Here is a 23,635-nt window from a genome sequence, read left to right on the forward strand (position 1 = left end):
TACTTCTTGATGAGCGCTGGAAGCGGTAGGCTATTTTTTAGAGGGTAAAAAACCCCAACTACTTCGACCAGAAATTTTTTCGAATGTTATGATGTTGCATCTAGGATGTGATGTAAGATTTTAATAGAACGAATAAAGGTGTGTAAAAGGCATTCCAAAGTTACATAATATAGTGGATAAAAGTTAAGACACAATATATGTATATGTTGCATCTGTTGTAGCAAAACCGGTGGTCCAAAGGGGAATTCTTACAATCCAATTATTATTACATATCAATACCAAACTTTATTAAAGAAACCTTACGGACTTACGACTAGAGTTAAGTTATCATTGCCTAGGAATGGTGACTGGATAATCAACGACCAAATGAATGCTATCCATTGGACGTGATTTTTGTCAGGAGACAGTAAGCATGAAAAAAGAGGTCAGCTAACCTAACACCGGTGGACAGTGTCTCGGGACACAATTATTTTCTTGGATGTTTTGAGCTATCTATTTTGGTTGTTTTTTTTTGTTTTTTTTTTCACTATGTTTTTCTTTTTATCTCTTTGGCAATTTTTCCTAAGGATCACTTTTGAAGCAATGAATACACGAATGGCGCATCAACCCGTCATCGTATAAACGCCTAAACCATGTTATTGAAATATCCTATGTGTTACAATATGCATATGTACTGGTGAACACTAGGGTCCTCACCCTGTTCTACTACGTAAAAATGTAGTTGTGTTTTTTCTATGCATTTAAGGTCCAACCGTAGGTGCGGATGATACAACATGCTCACATACATATAACACACATATATGCATACAGGCATACAAAATACATATTCCACATACATATATATACACAAACATATAAAAGACGGTCAATGGCATACATATATATATATATATATATATATATATGTATATATATATATATATATTTATATATATGCAAATATACATATATACACACGCACACACATATATCTGTAAACTTACACACATATGCACATATGTACATATGTGCATACCCAATGCATAATACACATGCATACATATACATAGACACGCATGCATACACATGTGCATACATATAAATACACACATATAAAAATACATACACACATATACATACATATACACATATGTACACATATGCATATATATATACTTAACTACATATACATACACATGCATGAATATACACTCATACAAAAACATGCGCACACACACATAAACATGCATACATATGCATACATACACATGCGAATATACACATACACACATGTATATATGCAGATACACACACATGTATATATGAACATACATACACCAATATATATGCGTATATACATACAGATATACATATATGCATACATATATACATAAACATACATATACAAATAGATATACACACATATACATACACCTGAACATGAACATACATACACCTCTACATACACATATAATGAAGGCAGATCATTTATTACATGCTTCCAGCATTTCAGGGCTACACGCATCGCAACTTTTCCATGGGTGAGGGAGTATCTATACACAGATGATGAAGCAAGAGCAAGATATCCAGCAACAGGTCTCACTGCAGCCCAGGTTAATGCGGGTACTGGTCTCCAGCTTTATTTTTTTAAATCTCTAGATTTGCTTCTCCTAGAGGTGTTGCCTTCAAACGGCTTACAGGAGCCCTATCCACCCCACATACACATGACAATAACACATGCGTACATAGAGATGTACGCCAACATACGCATGCATGTGCACACACAGGCAAACATAATCACGTAAAGGCACACAAATACGCACATACATACATATGCCTATACATACGTACACACCCATATGCATGTAAAATACACATGAAGGAAGATTCCAAAACTTTTACATAGTGATAGTGATAAGTGATTAGCGGCTGGACCGTTTTTGTCCCTTTTCTTTCCTGATATTTTCCTTTTTTTTTAAATAAACAGTTTGTTTTAGACTCACACATAAGCAGTACATGATAATGATTATGATCATGTTTACTAATTTACATATAATTTTCCAAATAACTCAACGTACGAATCGACTAAAAACAACCGTCCAATTGATATGATTTACAGGCTCTTGGATGTTTTTAAAAATAAAAAAGTGTGTTTTAGACTCACACATAAGCAGTACATGTTAATGATTATGATCATGTTGACCAATTTACACATAATTTTGCAAATAACTAAACGTACAAAACGACGAAAAACAACAGTCCAATTGATATGATTTACAGATGCTTGGATTTTTAAACATACACACATACATACATGCACACATACATACATGATGATTGCAAGTCTTGTCAGACGAGTGACACTCCCGCAGACACTTAAAATCCATGAGCCCAAATGCCTGAGGGAGTATCTATACAAATATAATGTTACAGAGTCTTAGCTTTGTACGGCAGCTAAGTCTCTCTCTCTCTCTATCTCTCTCTCTCTCTCTCTCGGTCCCAAATGTTCAGATCTAGCAACAAGCAAGAGCAAGATAGCCAGCAACAAATTAAACTGCAGACCAGCTTAATGCGGGTAATGGTTTTCCGCTTTATGTTTTTTTTTTAAATCAGAGATTTTCTTCTCCTAGAAAGGCTGCCTTCACCACGGATTACGGGAGCCCTATCCACCGCAATACTCATATGCACACACAAATATACACGGTGCTAGTTGGCCGTTGACCCAGAAAAAGAGTTGATTCGCCCTTTGGAAGGTCTTGTTTTTAATCCTTCAGGGACACTAGCCGCCCTCCTCACCAAACAAGTCTTGTGGGGGAACCAGTTTAGTCGCCGGTGACCGACCATGAGGCAGGTAGTACTCGGTTACATGTTACCAGTAGCACATGACATGACCTGGCAAATACATACATACATACATACATACATACACAAGACATATGTATATATAGAATAATAGCAGATGAATAATCAATGCTTCCAGCGTGACAATTTTTCCATAGCCACGGTCATTTTTTTATAGAAAATTGCCTAAGGAAGTATCTATATAAAGATAATGTTACAGGGTTTTTGCTTTGCACGACAGCTAAGTCTCTCTCTGGGTTCAAAATGTCGAGATCCAGCAACCAGCATGAGCAAGATAAGCACAATGTCAAACTGCTGACCAGCTTAATGCGAATACTAGTCTCGCGCATTATGACTTTTTTTAAATCACAGATTTGCTTCACCCAGAGGAGTTTCCTTAACAGGGTTTTTGGGAGTCCTCTGCACACCACACAGACATCAAATAAACATATGCACGTACACATACAAGCATGCATACATACAGATGTAAGCAAAAATACATACACAAGAACACACAGAAACACACATGGCAACATGTACATACACACATGCATGCATACATACACGCATGTACATGCATATGCACATACGCGTACACATGCACGTACACCTAGAATATACATGAAGGAACATTCATGATGACGATGATGATGGTTGTTACGAATAGGTGAATTCAACATGAATAAAAGAGTAAAGCAATCCAAAGTACACACCAAATCGAACAGAGAGACGTTCGCTTGCTTCGCCGCTAGTACAACTTTTAAATTGAACATGCGTTCATAACGGCACAAATCCTCAACGTTCATTACGACGATGATGATGGTTGTTACGAATAGGTGACCTCAATATGAATAAAAGAGTAAAACACTCCAAAATCCACAACACATAAATAAAGAGACGTTCGCTTCGCCGCTAGTACATCTTATAAATATATACATATATATATTTATATATATATATATATACACAAATGTATATATATACATTTGTATGTATATATATTTATATATATATATATATACATACAAATGTATATATATATACATTTATATTTATATATACATATATATACATATATATATATTTACATACAAATGTATATATATATATACATATATATACATATATACACAAATGTATATATACATATATATACATATATATATACATATATATATACATATATATGTGTATATATATATATATATATATATATATATATATATATATATATATATATATATATATATATATATATATATATTCAGGACCTGTGCCATAAAGGCCAGTAAAATGAAAAATTGCCGTCCTTGTTTAAGTTGTTGCAAGCAAGTTCTATCGATTAATCAGACTCTCGGTAACGAATAAATTTTTCTTACAATACGCATGAAAAAGTTAAACAGTGCATGAAAATTTGTACCGCAAATTATTATATATAAAATAGACTAAAAAACGAAAACGATGTGTGTTTATGCGTTAAAAGTAATACACATTACGTTGTTTCATGGATTTTAACGACTGAAACACGGTTATATTTAATTATCAATAATACTAAAAACGAAATAAAGAAAGGAAAAAACAATTCGATTTAAAGTAAAACTACATTTTAATGGCGTTTTCAGTATTTATTTAGGAATGATCTGTGAATATAATGACCGCAGTATTTTCTTAAAAATATCACAGAAAATCTATTATCTCGAGTAAACCAAAATAAATTTTACTAAAATTATAGTTTAAAATACTAAAAAAAGCCCGGATAAGTTTGTCTTTTTCACGAGAAAAAAACATCGTAGATCGCAACATTGAAAATACATGAATAAACTTTTCAGAAACATTACGAAACATCGAACAAAATATGTGTTAATAATAATAATAATATATATATATATATATATATATATATATATATATATATATAACTAGACAAAACTATATTTTGCTAAACTAACAATATTATCATCGATTTAAGAATTATTTGTTCAATATTTCTATCAAAACAACAATCGATAATGGCAATAAGAAGTAGTTCTCTTTAATAAGGAAAGTTTTTAGACAAAATTTAAATGTAATATGTCAATACGTTCCTTACACACATGAACAATTTTAATTTGATTTTTTTCACATAGATATGCATTTTTCCTTCAGATATTAACTTTGATCTGTTAACTTACAACCACAATGAAACTGTCGATGTAAAATAAAATAAATATGAGTCTCTATAATTTTTTGTTCAATTATTCTGACCGTATCTATCGTTTCAGTTTGTCTGTTTACTTTACCAGCTTTTTTTTTACCAAACCGAGTAAATGCTTTAGATTCCGTTAAAACACACATAACTGATGAAGGTATATACAAGAGAAACTTATATTCATAAAAGGAACCATTTATTTGATATATATCTGAATTAATGAGCGTTTTTTGTTCGCTGGTTACTCTGCTAAAACCTCGTAAACGTTTTTTTAATTATTGGATTTCACCCACTAACGGGGTTCTTCATATCCTTGAGCATATTCACGGGACATAACTCAATTACGTCAGCAGCCTATAATATTTATTGCTTAAGCTATCCTTATATTGTAGAGGGACGTGATGTAATTCACAAAATAAATACGCTACTGTTACTGATGATATAAAGGAACACCTTTAAAAAGAGGTACGTTCGAGATTTACAAATATGCTCTATAATCACATTTAGAGGAAGGACTAACGCATATTAGACGGTAAAGGAGAGTATAGGAAATGTAGGAGAGCGAAAAATAAATAGACAAAAAAGAAGGAAATGATAACTTTCGCTAAAAAATCACATGTTCTGAGTTTCATACTTTACACTTACTTACTTTGACTGGTTGCTTAATTGAGTCTTACGTCTAGTACAATATTGGATTCAGATTGTTTTACTTGTTCGTGACATTTCAGATAATCAATACAATTGGAAAATCTTCCTGTCTTTGATATCATAGATAAATGTCATAGACTGCCAGATTCTAAATCTCCTTAAGTGTCCGTGTAATATTTAAAATTTAATCTATTCCCTCTGTCAATATTCCTGTTGCAAGTCTGGCTCTATCGATCTTCATCTCAATCAGATCAGTCTTTCTGTTTCCAATTAAATCGCCTAGGTTTTCGCAGGTTTCTCAATAGTTGAACTTTAAGAGAAATAAAGACAACTATGGCACGAACAGATTATTCCTGGTCACAGAAAATTGAATCAACCGATCTTTATAATAAATCTGTATATGTCAACTTTCTGGCGTTCAGTGCATTTTAGATGCAGCATTCATTGACGGATTGCGAATGTTTTATTGAACTACAACTTATTGAATATGCTTACTATCAACTTAATTATATAAGCGTGGGCATATACTGAGTTCATCAGGAGAAAAAACTTCACAGATGAGAATCCGTAAACGTGGAAAATGTTTGTGTACAGTAATGTGAAGCCGAAACTATATGTGTCAAATTAAATTTATTTTGTGAAGAAAATATAAATTAAGGGAAAATTTTGTATTAAAATAATGTTTTAGTAATTGGATATTAAGAGACAGTTACTTGTAAATCATCGAAACTGATGAAATTGAGTTCTTTTATATATTTTGCAGGTCACCCTGGGTTGGTTTGAATGGCTTTCTTTTTTATATTTAGTATCAATTGGGAAAAAAGTATTTCTTGCAGCTCTCAACTTGTGATAAAATTCTAACACACATCTAAACACGTCACCTCCGAATTTTATATGTAACTGTATTAGCAGATGATTATAAAAAAATATAAAAAAATTAAAGACCGTTTTCCTTATTTGTTCAATTATAATATTCAAATAAATATTTACGTTTCGCAACATTCAGAAATTTATAGCGAAGTAATAGCCTGTAAACAAAACAGAAAAAAAAGAAAAATTAAAAGTAATATTGTAACATGGTTATTTATTAGTGATCAGACGATTCCTATAGTGTTCCGATTCCGATACAATTAGAGATTGTGTTCTAAATTCCGAATTCAACACTATTACCGATTCGGATTCAGATTCTTTTAAATGTCTAAATATGAAGTTATTTTTTAGGTAGGGGTGATACAATAAAAATATGAAATAGGTATATATAGTTTCCTATTTGAAAAACACACACATAAAGATGGTTTATAGAGATTAGTCTTACTGCCTGTTTAAAGCCAATGAATAGTTATTGTTTCATCTTTAATAGGATTATGGAAAAGTACGTGCCAACCAAAAATGAACAAATAAACCAATGAGAAGAATCGTTTTAGCATCGGGAAATGTGCAGTTTTTTTTCATTTGCGATACTGATTTTAATGCTCCCTAAAATTTCCGATTTTTCGACTTCTGATTCCGATTCAGACTAATCGTCCCCACACTATTATTTTTACAAGTAAGTAACCATTATAAGGCCACTTGAGGATTAGTGTTAATGAGTGACGTTGGTTATCGGAACAAGAGCATAGTAATAGTTTGTGGTAAAAATTCAGCAAAACTTAATTTTTAAGGGGAAGTATGTAAAGATCTTCTTTAGATTTGACTTGAAGACGAGCATATTGTAATCAGTTGGTAAGCACACCAGTAGAACAGAGTTCCACGGTGTGGCAGGTCGAGGAAAGACATTGCGTGGATGGAATTTTCGTTCAGATAAAGACTTAAATAGAGAATAAGGAGAAATGCTTGTAGTGGGTATAACGAGACTATGGGCTTTTGTGAACGACAAGTAACATCGGACAATAGATTTACGCTCACACTAGCATTTGATATGATAGTACCGATAGAGCAGAGAGGGGTTTGCAACGTAATTTCTTTTGCACATAAAATAAAAGGTCATCACTTACTAGGTTTTTAACCTTGTTTTGGACTTTGGTATGACAGTCCAGGTTGATTCGAGCAGCTCCGGCCTAAATTTGGAAACAATAGCTCATTTTAGGACTCATCCACGTCTTTTATAGGTAGAGGATTGCGTCAGACGTGAGATACCGTCGGGAGGCTTACATAACGCAGCAATTTCCCCAGCGATCTTGTCAACCTGTTGTATATAACATGTCATTTTACATCAGGAATTAAGGTAAATCTCAAAATCCTGTTAACAGAGAAAGCTTCTTTTAGAGAAGAACCATTTCTTTTTATTGTATCGAATTCAGATCAGAGCATTTATAGTGAAAATATAAAAGTCTGTATTTAGATGTATTAACATAAAGCATTAAAATTTCACCCAATTGAAACAGGTGCTCAATATTGATGGAGAGAAACACACAGAAATATCAACATTTTTATTGATTTTTGTAACTGTTTCCATAAATGATAGTGTCATTCGCCTGTGAGCTGACTACTGAAGTAGGCTGATTAATGAAGATATTAGAGAGAGTTGCTCCCAGGATTGATATATGAGTCACACCAGCGTTGAAAACTATGCATTTCTAATTCATGTTTGTCAACGACCACTTGTAAAACCCTATCGGATTGAAAGGATTCACTTCATTGAACTTACATTCACTCCATCAGTTGTAGAGCTAAATCACTGAGTAGGTTATTTTTGTTGAAGATTAAACACGGATATAAGCAGCTTACTCATATTAAGCCGTAGAGTCATTTAACATTAACAAGATGGAGCACACTGCTCTATATTTTTTTAACACAGGGAAAACTATTGACGTATTGTAAAATGTTTGGATGCATTTTCCTTCAAGTATTAAACAGCTTTACAAGAATTAGTGTTAGTTGAATTAGTAGCGTTTTGAGTACTATAACCGGAATATTGTTTGGACTATTTGCATTGGTAGCATAATATTTCGTGCTGGGTGTGCTATTATCACGAACAGATATGTGAATCTGACTTGAATTACTTATAATCTTAGGATGAAATTCAGGAAGTTATGAAGTTCTAATCGCAGATGTGATGGTAATGCAACGGTCTTAGTGTAAAGCTTGGTTTAGTCAGACGCTGATGGGAATCAAACGTATGTTCTAATTTGAACTTGATCAGCTGAGTATATGTTTTTTTTCTTTTTCTATAATAATTTTGCAGTGATAATTGGATGCGTAAAATGCGTCTTTCGTTTTTTAAAACGTAATTGAATACTTGGTGCTGTATGTAATTGTTGGAGTATATACAGGTCTGTACTAATCATGTAGTTTTTCTGTTGAACTTTCCTGAAAGGTTAGTAGTTGTCTATAATGATCGTTAATCATTAAGTCAAGTAGAATCTTCTCCAAGACGAATTTATTTAAACTATAGTGCATAGAAATAGTTCCAATATGGACGTTTGGAAAGCATCCCAGGCAAACTTACGATATCGTAATACAGATTGATGGTGAGGGATATTTGCGGTTTTGTTATACGTTCTTTTCTTTATTTTATTGAAACAACCTCGTTGTCAGATTATCCTAGGGGAAACACACTTGAGGATGAGCAGAGTTCGGGGTGTGTCATTAAAAAAAATAGTAAAAGTATTGGAAATGTTTCATTATCATCGTGTACCCGAGTGTGTTCGTTAATAACATGGCGGGTATCATACGAAAGATTGCACTCTGTAATATAAATCTCACCTGTCTGCTTAAATGTATGTACGTATGAATGTTTGTATATATGTATGTATAATTTTGTGCCTTCCTTAAAATTACGATAAGGCAACGGATTTTTAGGAATCGGTACCGTTTTGCAGCTCGCCCCTTCAGACGACAAATATTGAAAAATGTGCTACATACAGTAATTGTTTCAGCCTCAACTGGGCACTTTTCTACAAATGTAGGAATAACAAACTATCTGAAGTATTGGAGAAGTAAACTTGGAAGTGCGAGTTTTATGAATAGGGCAATGTTCCTAAAGGTGGCAGAAAAAGATAGACACATAGAAAAATAAACGAAACATTACTTTTCCGACAAGGAAAAGTAACTCAAAACCGTCCCCAATTATAGACGTTTATAAAAACATATGTACGATATTGCAAAACTATTCGTAAGATATTGCAAAGTGATTCGCAGGGAAAACAGGAGATATTGTACTCTGAAGCTAAACAATTATTTTATATAATTTTATATGAAAACGTATTTGCAAATGATGGTTATGAATTTGTTCATCGAAATACGAACCAAACTTTCAAAAGTATTTAAACGTGCAATATTATTCTATATTTTTTAATTTTTTTCAGTCAGATATTCACTAGGTACTTATGCACGCAATTAACCACAATAAAATAGTAACGTTATAACTATTCTATACTTTAACTAAAAAAGTAAATAAACAAAAGATACCGTAAACATGTATTAAAACATTTATTTAAAACATTTTCGCTAAATAAAAAAAACAGCACGGGCTGTGTCTCTGTAGGAGTACCAAATGTTATCTTAAAGTTTAGCCACCCCGTGTTTACAAAGTACAGAACTTAGCATCATGTAACCATAGTAAATACGATTGCGCATGTAAAGATCGAGTCCTCAGATCACTTGTAAAATATATTGTATTAAGCAGTATATAAGTAATTCTCAGTCGAAAATAGTAATCTATTTAAAATTCCGACAATTCATCAAGTAAAACAACAGCTATTCTGATTTTGGTTAATAAAAATCTACCGCTCTGGTCTTAATCTCTCCGCCCCTAAAGTGTCGAAAAATGAGAAAAGTTTGTCACATTGACATGCAGTATTCAAGGTTCCCATATCTAGAGAAAATCCAATTTAACCAAATTTCTTGTAAAGTCAACTTAATTATCAAATATTTTCTACTCGAGATATTTTAGTAATTTTTGGTTATATTATTCTTTTCGACTAAAATTACAACTTTTGTTTTTATTTTCAGCACTATATCTCCTTCTTTATATCATACGAATAATTTTTTGATATCATACGAACAATCTTGTGATAGCGTACGAATAATCTTGCAATATCGTGCGAATAATTTTACATTATCGTACGAATATCGTTGCCAAAGTTGATATATGGAACCGTAAGACCATATCAAAAGCTACTGCATGGCCCAGAATTCATTCTCACAATAAAAATATTACATCCCCAGTACAATACAGTAGGATATATATATATATATATATATATATATATATATATATATATATATATATATATATATATATATATACAAAGGGCGAATTAACTCTGTTTCTGGGTCAACGGCCAACTAGCACCGTGTATATTTGTGTGTGTGTGTGTGTGTGTGTGTGTGTGTGTATTGGGGTGGAGAAGGTTCCCGTAAGCCATGGTGAAGGCAACCTTCCTAGGAGAAGCAAATCTCTGATTTAAAAAACCATAAAACGGAAGACAATAACCGCATTAAGCTGGTCTGCAGTTTAATTTGTTGCTGGCTATCTTGCTCTTGCTTGTTGCTGGATCTGAACATTTTGAACCGAGAGAGACTGAGCTGTCGTACAAAGCAAAGACTCTGTAACATAATATTTGTATGTATACTCCCTCAGGCATTTCGGCTCATGGATTTTTAATGTTTGAGGGAGTGGCACTCGTCTGGCAAGACGTTGCAATCATATATATATACATCTATTATGTATAATTCTTACATATATATATACGTATATATGTATGCATATATACATATATATTTTCATATATATTTCATATATATTATATGTACATGCTATAAGGTGTGAGGTGTTCAAAAATCAGGAATAATGCTGCCAACGACGTTGTTTAATAGTGCTCAATAAAAGGAGCAGAATATGTTTATTATTATTTGACGGTAAATTGTTGCATATGGTCGCTACAAATAGCTATCTGTTTCAGTCAAATGGACTTCCTCAGGGGATCTAGAACCTCCTGACGCCAAAAAGAAAAATGAGAAGGATTAGATTTCTCTCTAATCTTTTTCGTTTTAGTTTTTGGCGTCCAGAGGTTCAGATAATAATAATAATAATAATAATAATAATAATAATAATAATAATAATAATAATAATAATACCTAATAAAAGCTACTAATACATGGGCAGTATCACTAGTAGGATACTCCTGGCCGTTTTTAGGCTGGACAAAAGAAGAACTGAGACAACTCGACCCGAAAACCAGGAAATTCATGATCATGAATAATGCACTACACCCAAACGACGATATTGGCAGACTCTACGTGAAAAGGAAAGACAGTGGGAGGGGAGTGATCGCTGTAAAAGTCTGTGTGAAGGACACGAGAGACACTGAAAAAAAAACAGAAAACAGAGAGACAAACGACAACGCGAGAAAAGAGAAGTGGGAAGAGAAACAACTCCACGGAAGATTCATAAGAATGACAAAACATGAGAATAACGAAAACACCTCGACATGGATGCGAAAAGGACATATAAACCGAGAAACGTAATCTCTAATAACTGCAGCACAAGGTAACTCGATAATGACCAACAATACCAAAGCAAGAATAGATAAAACACAAGAAACAGTAAATGCAGACTCTGTGGACAAAGAGACGAAACGATAAACCATATAGTAAGCGAATGTAGCAAACTTGCCCGAAAGGAATACAAAAACAGGCATGACCAAGTGGGGAGGGTGGTACACTGGGAATTGTGTAAACGACTGCATTTTGAACGTACAGACGAATAGTACAAGCATAAACCTGCGACATCACTCGAAAACGAGAACCACAAAATCCTATGGGACATGGACAAACCCATCCCAGCAAGAAGACCAGATGTCGTAATAATTAACAAGAAAGAAAAATCCTGTTTAATCGTGGACTTTGCAGTCCCAGCTGGTCACAGGGTGAGTATGAAAGAAAAGAAGAAACGAAGAAAATACACAGAGCTAGCCAGAGAGTTAAAAGGGATTTGGATGATGAAGAAAGTCCAAATAGTACCGATAATAGTAGGAGCACTAGGAACAATCCCGAAAAACTTGGAAAAAAGAATGACAGAAATTGGAATCACAGGAATAACTGGAAAAGTAAAACGACTAACGATAAGGAAAACGACTGAAATATTAAGGAAAACCTTGAATGCGGAGAATAATACAATATAACGAATAAGCGTTACAAGGAATGAAGAACACCGAAACTGCTTATTTACAAGTTCTACACACCCATCATGCACTCCCTCCATTGTTTCATCACCGATCCCCCCCAAAAAAAATGACATCAAAGAGCCGAGAAAGGTCAATAAGGACTGCAAGACCGAGGAGCGAGCGCCAACCAGACCTCGGCTGGACAAGTGCAAAGAGAACATGGACCTTGGGGAGGCTGAGTGCCACTCAAATTCCAGCATAAACTAATGGCCACTACCAGCGAGAAATCAATGGTAAGCGGCTGTTGCGATGATGCAAATTCATATGCAATGCGATCGAAAGAGGTGGAGGGGTTTGGACATCTGGGGAGACTTGTTGTCACTCAGCTTCCAGAGAATACCACAGGTCTCTAATCAGATCATTTGTTGACTTGTGTGAAAGCTCCATGTGAGCCAATAATATATATATATATATATATATATATATATATATATATATATATATATACTTCATTTAATCACATAAATAAATATACGAAAGTATAAATTTATGCGTTAACTTAAAGTATTCACTTCAACAGTGCTCAATACAAAGATAGAGCTAGTTAGTAAGTTATAAAATATATATGGGTTAATCGCCATATATATATATATATAATATATATATATATATATATATATATATATATATATATATATATATATGTATATATATACAGTTTATTCCCCACCGTGAAAATTTCAGAGAATTGCCGAAGGAACCTTTTTAATATACTTAATAGAATTGGATAATCAAATAAACAGAACACCACAATAGTAATTAATTTGCAATTAATGTTCATTTGTGTCTCCATGTGTTATCCATATGTTGTTTTTCTCCTTCATTTTAAACTTCACTCTTCAGGTCGTTTTCCTCTGTACGATTTAATCAAATTAGGCTAGAGGGGTGATATTTTAATTGAATTTTTATAAGTGTACAATGTATAATGTGATTATCAGTATAAGCAGGTGTATGTATAATTCCGAAGAAAATGATAATGCCTAATCGTGTTATTATGCATATGATATAAGGATGCTTATTTTCTAAATATAGAAAAAAATAATCTTTAATTACATACGACTGAATCATCTTTAAAGTGCATCCTCTTCCTAATTAGTTATTATTATTATTATTATTATTACTACTATTATTATTATTATTATTATTATTATTATTATTATTATTGGTGTTGTTGTTGTTGCTGTTGTTTTTATTTATATTATTATTATTCTTATTATTATTATTATTATTATTATTATTATTATTATTACTACATGTTACAGGGTGTTTTCCTTTATTTACCTATAAAGCTCACATTTCCTACTGAGACGTAAGGTTCATCCACAATTGAATATAACATTGAAAAAAGAAATAAATAAAATTTAGTGACGGGAATATAACCGTAGCGTGTATAGTATGGGCGTTTTGAAATTCAAGTTTTAATTGAACTCGTGCCAACCACTCTTACCGAGGTTTTGTGGAGATAACACATTCAGAATAAATATCTGCATTCAATCGACACCATTGCTGGGATCTTGGAAGTATAAGACACGTGCATTTATTTCAAAAGGAGAGTGAATTGTCAATCATCGCGTATAATCACCGAACACCTGCTGATGTGAAACTATGCAGACACCTGCACTCATTTCTTGACGAACTACAGGGTAGAATCGCACACCCCTATCTCTTTTATTTTAAATGTTATTAAAGGCAGAACTAAAAGTAACGGTATTTATAAACACGCGCATCATACTGTGTGTTATCTAATATCGCATTACAAATTAATAGATGCGAAAAATAAATGGCGGCCTTGCTTGTCGCGAACTTACTGTCAGCTCACGTCTCTGTCGCATCGCTGCGATTTTGCATTACCTTGCTTGTTATACTATACTCCCGCAAAATGTGATTCAGGTAACTGAATGAACTTGCAACCACGAGACAGACAAATATAAAACTTTTGTATCTATTATAGTCGACCATTGTTACTCCCGATATGGAAACATATATTGATGTTTCCTTCAATATAATACCGAAATATGTGTATCGAAATATATATTAAAAATTAGTAACCGAATAACATTTGTATTGTTTACTTATTACATATTGCGTTTTTTTTAGATATTAAATTTAATTAAAAAGTTGATGAATATATATTTTTTGAACCATCGATTGAATTTAATTCTTAAAAATAATTCATAAAACTATTTTCCCATTCTACCCACAGAACAATCTCTGTTGATGGTATTGTAGTTACGGCACAATCACGTTGCCACACCGCTTCTCGTCAGATTACCGAAGTTATGCAACCTTGATCCTGGCCAGTACCAAATTGGTGACCATTTGAGAGGGCAAGTCGCTTTGTAACGCGAGGTACAATACAATGTTGAGAGACTGGAGTGGCGTATCCTTCTCTAGGAAGTAGATGGGACTCTCTGTTGCCGTGATAGCCAACCCCATCTTGTGATTGCATCAATATAAATATACCCTTGATTGCCCTGGCGAAGCATCCAGTATTCAGTTACCGACAAGATTTAATTACAGTACAAACTCATGTACTGAGTCTAATCCCCACTGCGGCCAAACTGGATGGATGGAGATGGTATTGTACTAAGAACTTTAAATTGAAACACAGTAAAAGCAACAAAAGGGGTGTTTTATTGCAGTAAATAATTCTATATATGATTCTGCTTTTGGCTTCTTTTTTACACCGAACATTCTGCTTTGAAAAATATAAAATAGATTTCATAATTTGAAATTCGCCAGAAATTGGATAAATGCGAGAAATATTGTTTTAAAAGCTAATCTGGCCACACTGATCAGGAATATGAATCTGACCGATAACTGATATAGCCTCGTGGGGGTAAGTGTGAATAACATTATAATGTATGATAATTGTTGGATTAGTATGAAAAATGAACTTCTACTAATTTGTGACGTAATCCCATATTTGTGAGCTTTGGATCCACCCAGAGGCCTCGGGAGGGCCGAATAGCTATGTTAAGATAGCTTTTGACTTATCCCGGGTAACATCTGGTGCATGGGAATTTAGGGTGGATAAATATAGATATATTTTAATTCATTGTCAAAAGGGGTATATTTGCTTTTTGGTTGGAAAAACCTGAACTGTTTTGTTATTTGGGAAAAACTAAACAACAGGAAGTGTGAGGATGCTAGAAGAACATATTGCACTGGCTGAGTGATGGATGATGACCTCACGGTATAGGATTTTAATCTTGAATTGGGTTTCAGATCGGTGGGGTTTATCGTGATTTGATTATCTGGGGAGACTTCCACCTCACCCACATCGGGTCTATGCACTCAAAAATTAAGCAGATTGCTTGTTGACTTCGGGGAGGACAGATCGTATAGAAACCGCCGTTCACTGGAGAGGGTACCCTCTACCTTTGTTATCCACCCGTCTTCCGCTGTATGTGAAGAAATTTGAGACTTTGAAAAAACTCACTAAGAACTGAATGATATTTGTAAAAAACAATTGTACATAAGTTTGTTGAAATTAACTCCGTAGACTAGTAACACTGGTTTATTTTTCTTCCTGCCTGCGGCTTTTATATTCGCTTTCAGTATACAGGATTCCATGTAACAACCCCCCAGAAAAGACTAGACGACACAGGCAGAGATTTACAGATAAAAAGAAGGGGTTACAATTTGGACTTGAGTGTTTCTTCGCCGCACATAAAAGTGAACAAAATATTACGTAAAAAGGGGCAAGACAATTAAAAATTTAGAAGTTAATTGTCTGCCAGGAGGAGTTTTACTGAAAGAGTAAATTAAATGCTACGTACAATGTGATTTGTTATTTCTATTAAACTATATATCACAATATTAGTTTATAAGTACTTGTTTGTATTTATTAATTTATCTGATATGTGTTCGTTCTATATTTATAATATATTTTTTTTTATAAAAATGTTACTGAACTCATATTTGTTGCGCGTTCATAGTTTTTCCGTCACCATAATTAGTCATTGCGCTGTTCAGACAAATATCAGCTTTATCAAAACAGATTTGTTAATGAATATATTTCTTATAACGTGAAAATTCAATGAGTCATAATAAATTCAGAGAATATATTTTTTATTGCATTCAACAGAAAAAATACAGTTTTTTTTCAGTTAGAGACAAATTATTTCGAATAAAACATTATGGCATGTTCTTGCCTCTAATTAGAGCAAAATATGGCACAACACGTTAGTCAAACTTAACAGAACTGAAATTATGACCATAAACGCAAAGGATTTTATAAGAGACGCCTGAAGCAATATAGGATAATACATTCTCTTCGTTCGAAAAACAAGAAAAGGAATTGTTTACTTCGCTTCTTAGTACAACGCTCTATTAAAAATATGGGTCTCTCAGTCAAGCAGAACTAGACAAAAAAGAAACAAGGTGATGATATTGTAGCATGAGTTTCACCAACATATTTCTATTCAGCAAAACAAACACACTTTACATGCTACGAGGTTTCTTAGTAAAAACGTTTCTGCAAAAAGAACTTGATATGTAGTTGCAAATCTAGAATATCAGTCTATGATGTAAACAACGGTGTAACCTTCAGCACAAAACATTCAATAGCATTGCGTTAAATTTGTATATTCATGAAAATAATGTCGTAAGAATAGTTTATGTAATATCATCAATATACAATTTTATTTATATTCCTTTAATTTAAAGTATTTCGTAAAGTGCATAGGAGACGATTATCTCGCCGCATGCTTTATTTCATCGAATTGACTATGATAACCCATTTATTGCCCAGTCGCAATTAATTGCGTATCTAAATAAAATGTATTATCATAAAAAGTCATAAGCTGGCAATGATAAAAACACGTAAGATATTTAAAAGTTCTTCGTTATTATTATTTTATATGGCGGTATAAAATTGTATTGATCTATATTTGTCCGATACAAAAGAAGAGTTATGTAGAAAGCGTGAAAAATCTGTTTGGCAATAAATTACACAAAGGCTTATGCACCGCTCTCGAGGAAGAATCGTATGATTTTTTGTGTAGCTTAATTGTCAAAACTTACTGTCTATATGTATGAATATATATATATATATATATATATATATATATAAATATATATATACATATACATATATATATACTATAGTATATACTATACTATACATAGAAAACTTATATACAGTAGGAATAACACATTCAATGCATACTTTCTATTCATACATTATCATTTCACACAATTGCCAAAAGAGTATAACACCAAAGTATACTAGTAAACGGATTTAATAATGGCGAGTATAATATGGTTTGAAAAGTCAACATTATTGCTATAAAAATATATATTTTACTAAAAAACATAAATTTGTTTAGTAAAGAGAGGTAAGTTTGTTTAAAACCTAGTACTAATATAATTAAGACGAGAGTGCCATTCCTGATCTGAGATCGTCATAAACATTTATTCAGATTTCCTTAATTTTTACAGGGTAACCAACCAGAGTAGGTGTAGGGGAAATTACTAAATTTGAAGAATTAAATGATAGAAGTAATATTCTTCTCAGAGCATGTTCCCAGAATAATTTAGAGGTCAGCCTGAATTAAATTCGAGTAGACAAGTACGTATTGTTGTTATCTAATGTCTTAGTTGTCAGTTTTTAAAGTTTTGGGGAATTTTTTGCTAATGTACCCACTAAAAATTTCAAGGAAATTAATTGACCTAAAAAATCGAAAACTTCAAGAGGAATAAAATAGTTCTGTCTATGATTAAACTAAAGATGTAACATTGTATTTATTTTCGGTATCGGCTATTGTAATTTGAAATCTAACGTATAATAGTACGTTGGTCAGATTCTCTGTAATACACACACACACACACACATATATATATATATGTTATTATTATTATTATTATTATTATTATTATTATTATTATTATTATTATTATTATTATTATTATTATTATCATTATTATTATTACCGTATAATCCGTTCAGTTAAACATGTTTCTGTTACCGAATCGTATCAACAATCCAGCAAGTTTGTCAGACTTGAACAAAAGTGTTTAAGGCGATATTAGAAGAAAACGATGGAAAAAAGTGGGATCTCAATTTTGATCGGACAACATAAAATTTTTAACATGTAATAATTAAATAAACAAATAAAAAGGCATTGAACAGGGGTGAAATTGTATTTAAAAGCTTTAGGCAGAATCGACACGGATTTTTAGTATATGGAGACAAACAGGGGGAGGGGAAGGTGATAGAGAAAGATGGGGAGATGTAAAGAAGAAAAAGGGCAGGCAAGTGTTGAATTCAGAAAGGGAAATACAAATAAAACAGTTTGTAGTTATCACTAATGAGTCGTTAGGTTGATGTCATGCCATCTAGAATTTGGCACATTATGGATTTACGCAGATTCGTGGGGGAACCTTGATCAGGGTAACTAAGATGCGTCCTCTTAAGGTAAGCAAATTTACATCCAATTTAAGTAAATTACTTATTTAAATGCATTTGCTGTTAAGGTCTAAGAAATTAAGTAATTTAAATTAAAATGAAAATTAAATTAAGAATAGCCGGGCACGTACTGAATACGTATAACATTTTAAAATATGCCTGTACGTAGATATAGGTGGTAGTAGTAGAAGTAGTATATACATATATATATATATATATATATATATACATATATATATATATATATATATTATATATACATTAAATCTTTTAAATATATATATAATAAAGAATAAAAAATATTAATAATAATAAAAATAATAATGATAATAATAAAAATAATAATAGTAATAGAGAGCGATACTAATAATAGAATGACAAAGAGAAAAATAATAGTAAAAATGAACGTAAATGAAATTGGGGAAAATATAAATACATATACACATATATATATATATATATATATATATATATATATATATATATATATATATATATATATAGAGAGAGAGAGAGAGAGAGAGAGAGAAATAGAGATTGAATATATATAAAGATAAATATAAATAACTAAGCAAGTGTATTGCCAAATACAAGATATGTACATACATCGTACACCGAAGCAAACATATATATGGATAAAAACACACATATAACCCCATATATAATTGTTTCCACTGCCAGACAACATTGCAGCAAGCAAGATCCACGACAGCCCACAAACCGGAAGTCCAAGACTCGAGTTTCGCTCTCATTTGGGCTCATCAGTTGGACACATCCGGAGTCAGGATTCGCATCCCGAGCCTCTTGCATGCGAGGCAAGCACTCTACCAACTGAGCAAACGCACAGCGCACAAGAAAGTCTTATTAACTCTCATAGATCAAGCAAACCGCACCGAGCGGATATATGATTTGTTCTATTCTGCGCAATATTGAATGTTAATCTATTATTAATTACGAGCGATGCAGTTACTAGGGAATTATGACGAGGTTGCTGAGTCATCTGTTATTGTAGAGTTCGCCGCTGCTACAAACTTAATGTTTTCTTTGTAATGAACCTATTTTCGAACAATATGTATATATATATATGTGTGTGGGGGGTGTGGGGGTGTGGGCACGCGCGTGTGTGTATGCGCTGATGCACAGAGAGTGTCGCTGTACTCTTGTAATTTATAATTTAAATACAGCTACTTTCTTCTGAAGTAAAGAGACCAATCCACTCTTCCTTAAAAAATAAATAAATAAATGAAAAAACTTAGCCACTCTTATCGAGGTACGTTGATGAATTTGCTTTTCGCTTTTTGTTTGGCCAGAGTTTGCTTAATCGTTTCGCACTTTTCTTCAAATGCACACTTGGCCCTGTGACCAACCTTGTGAATAGGAGATGAATAAAATTCCTTTCAGTTTGGCTAGATATGTGAGCGTTTCCAACTATTGTAACGTGATCGTTTTATATTTTTTATGTCCTTATTACTATCATCTGCCTCTTTAATAAGAAGGGATGTGTTTTTATGTCGGAATATGAATTAAAAAAATGACAGAAACATTCTCATAATACACACCCCGAATTCATTCCAATACAATTTAAACACAGTTTTACCGTTACCACCCTTAGGCATATGTTTTGTTCTCATTCTTCTTTTAATTTGTAATTAGGGCGTCCAAATGCTATTTAATTCTATAAAACGACGACTGATGGTTGTTTCTGCCATAAGTGTCGCCTCTTTAAGTTTTCTGAGCTGCCATCTTACGTTTGTATATAGTATCATGGCATCATCCCACATTGGTGCATCGTTACTCCCTTAGCCCCACACATGTTCGGCTAGGGCTGATTTGTTGATGTTTTCCGCGTGTAACAGGTTTTAAATGTTCTTCTAGTCTGACTACGAGGGGGTCGGCATGTTTCCCATTTGTAAAATTTCATAAATTTACACGAAATCTTATGAACGGAGTTTTTCTATGAGTTCTTTAGTCGGGGGTTTTACATACATCAGGTATTTTCTCAAAGTAGGTAAATGCACACAAAATACTTTTTTCCCCTTGAAGTTTCCCGCCATTCATGTTGTTGTTTTTTTAAAAAAACAAAAACACGTTTTGTAGTTGAACTTTTTTATGATCTACGACCACCCACTGGACCCACTGTTCGAAGTCTTGTAATTCAGTGTTAACGCTTTTTTCCTTAGCAGAGCAATAGAAACCTGTTTTCAACACCTGGAAAGATCGCGGGTTTCAGTGACCGACACGTTGTGCTAATAATGCCCAAGATGAGAATAATATTCCGATTAATCACCGTAATACAAGCATTCATATCTCATCTCCAAAATTCAGAATTGCATTCAGCATATATATATATATATATATATATATATATATATATATATATATATATATATATATATATATATATATATACGCGAATTTTACGTAAGTATAAATCATGTAGAATATCTGACTTATTATAATTGCATTTAATAGTTAAGTAAAGATGATTATCCTATCAGAAAACCAAAAAAGACTATTACGGAAAATGAATGTTTAAAAGAATATGCAAATTAGCTATGTATTTTTCTAGTGAATGCAATTCCATGACTCATAAATATGAAAAGTTATATATCCTTTCTAACTAAATACAAAAAGTGTTGCCTGTTTTCTTTTTGAGGATTCGGGCCAGGATTAAACTGTAATATGTTCTGATGTTATACTTAATTTAATTTATACTTAGTCATTGAAGGATAAACCCACTGTACTGAGACAATTATAATTTTTGGTCCGTACCAGAGTGCCACTTTTACCCTTCCATTGGCGAGCTGGTTTTACCCCACATTAAAAGCTATCTTGTATCACATTCTGCATCTGTTGCGAAGCAAATAAATACAAACAATAAGAAAAAAGGGTTTTAATATGAATACTAATACAAACAAAAAAATCATATATATATATATATATATATATATATATATATATATATATATATATATATATATATATATATATATATATATAATTTGAGGTTTATATTTTCCAAAGGTAGGGGTAACCAGTGAAATATAACGAGGTTCATACAAGAGTGGTCAATACAAAAGTAGATCATGTTACATTTGTCTTTACGTAAGCAGTAGTTTGTTGCTACACAGTCATGAGTATGTTTCGGTCAACTAGTATTTACTAACTAGACACCTCATCAGGTAACAATCTTTATTTTCGAAAATAAGCAGTATTTTGTTGCTACACAGTCATGAGCATGTTTCGGTGCACTAGTATTTACTAACTAGAGATCTCATCAGGCAACAAACCTTATTTTCGAAAATAAGGGTTGTTGCCTGCTAAGGCCTCTAGTTAGTAAATACTAATGGGCCGAAACATGCGCATGACTGGGTAGCAACAAACTACTGCTTATGTAAAGACATATATACACACACACACACACACATATATATATATATATATATATATATATATATATATACTTTTGTTTGTAAGTGTGTGAAGTGAGATATTTTGTTGACGTACACTTTTAATATAGACAGTAAAAGGTCTACTCTCAGTATCTGTGAGTCGGTTATCAGCAAACATACACATCATAGCCGTATTACTCGCAGTAGAGAAACAGGACTCAAACGTATGTTTTTGATAAAAAAATATTGGTTTATTTTTAACATTTTTCCAAGCTTTCCAGCTGTTATGACAGGAATAGTTTTTGCAGTAAATGTGTTTCCCTTAGAAGTGTCGTGTTTGTAGCGCTCGTGTGTTTTTAGCTTTATTTTATTTTTTAACTTTATTTCACACTCGTTCATTCTCTCCCGACTGACGCGTGCTTTTACCGTTGGATTCTTTCTATGTGAGAAGTGCTAGTATACAAACAATGAATTGAAGAAGTGCATGTTGGTATGAAGATCGAGGTTTTCGCATACGAATTGTTGTTATTTTAGTTTGATGTACTACGTCTTTTTGCGCGTCGTTGACTACTACTTTCTTCATAACTTGAGCAGAATCTTCCGGGCAAAATACACTATTTATGCTGGAAAACATCGGGCAAAATACACTGTTTATGTTGGAAAAGGTTCGGGCAAAATACATTATTTATACTGGAAAGGTTAGGGCAAAAGAAATTATTTATCCTGGAAATGTTTGGGAAAATGCATTCTTTATACTAGCATGGTTCGGGCAAAATATATTATTTATAATGAAAAGGATCAGGAAAATACATTATTTCTGTTGGAATGATTCGGACACAATACATTATATATCCTGGAAAGGTTCGGGCAAAATACATTATATATACTGGAAGTGTTTGGACAAAATATATTATTTATGTTGGAAATGCTCTGCAAACTACATTAATTATGCTGGAATGGTTCGGCACAATACATTATTTATGCTGGATTCGTTCGGCAAAATACA

The sequence above is a fragment of the Euprymna scolopes genome, chromosome 4, assembly GCF_053919585.1.
Source record: "Euprymna scolopes isolate OS-2025 chromosome 4, ASM5391958v1, whole genome shotgun sequence".
Lineage (NCBI taxonomy): Eukaryota > Metazoa > Mollusca > Cephalopoda > Sepiida > Sepiolidae > Euprymna > Euprymna scolopes.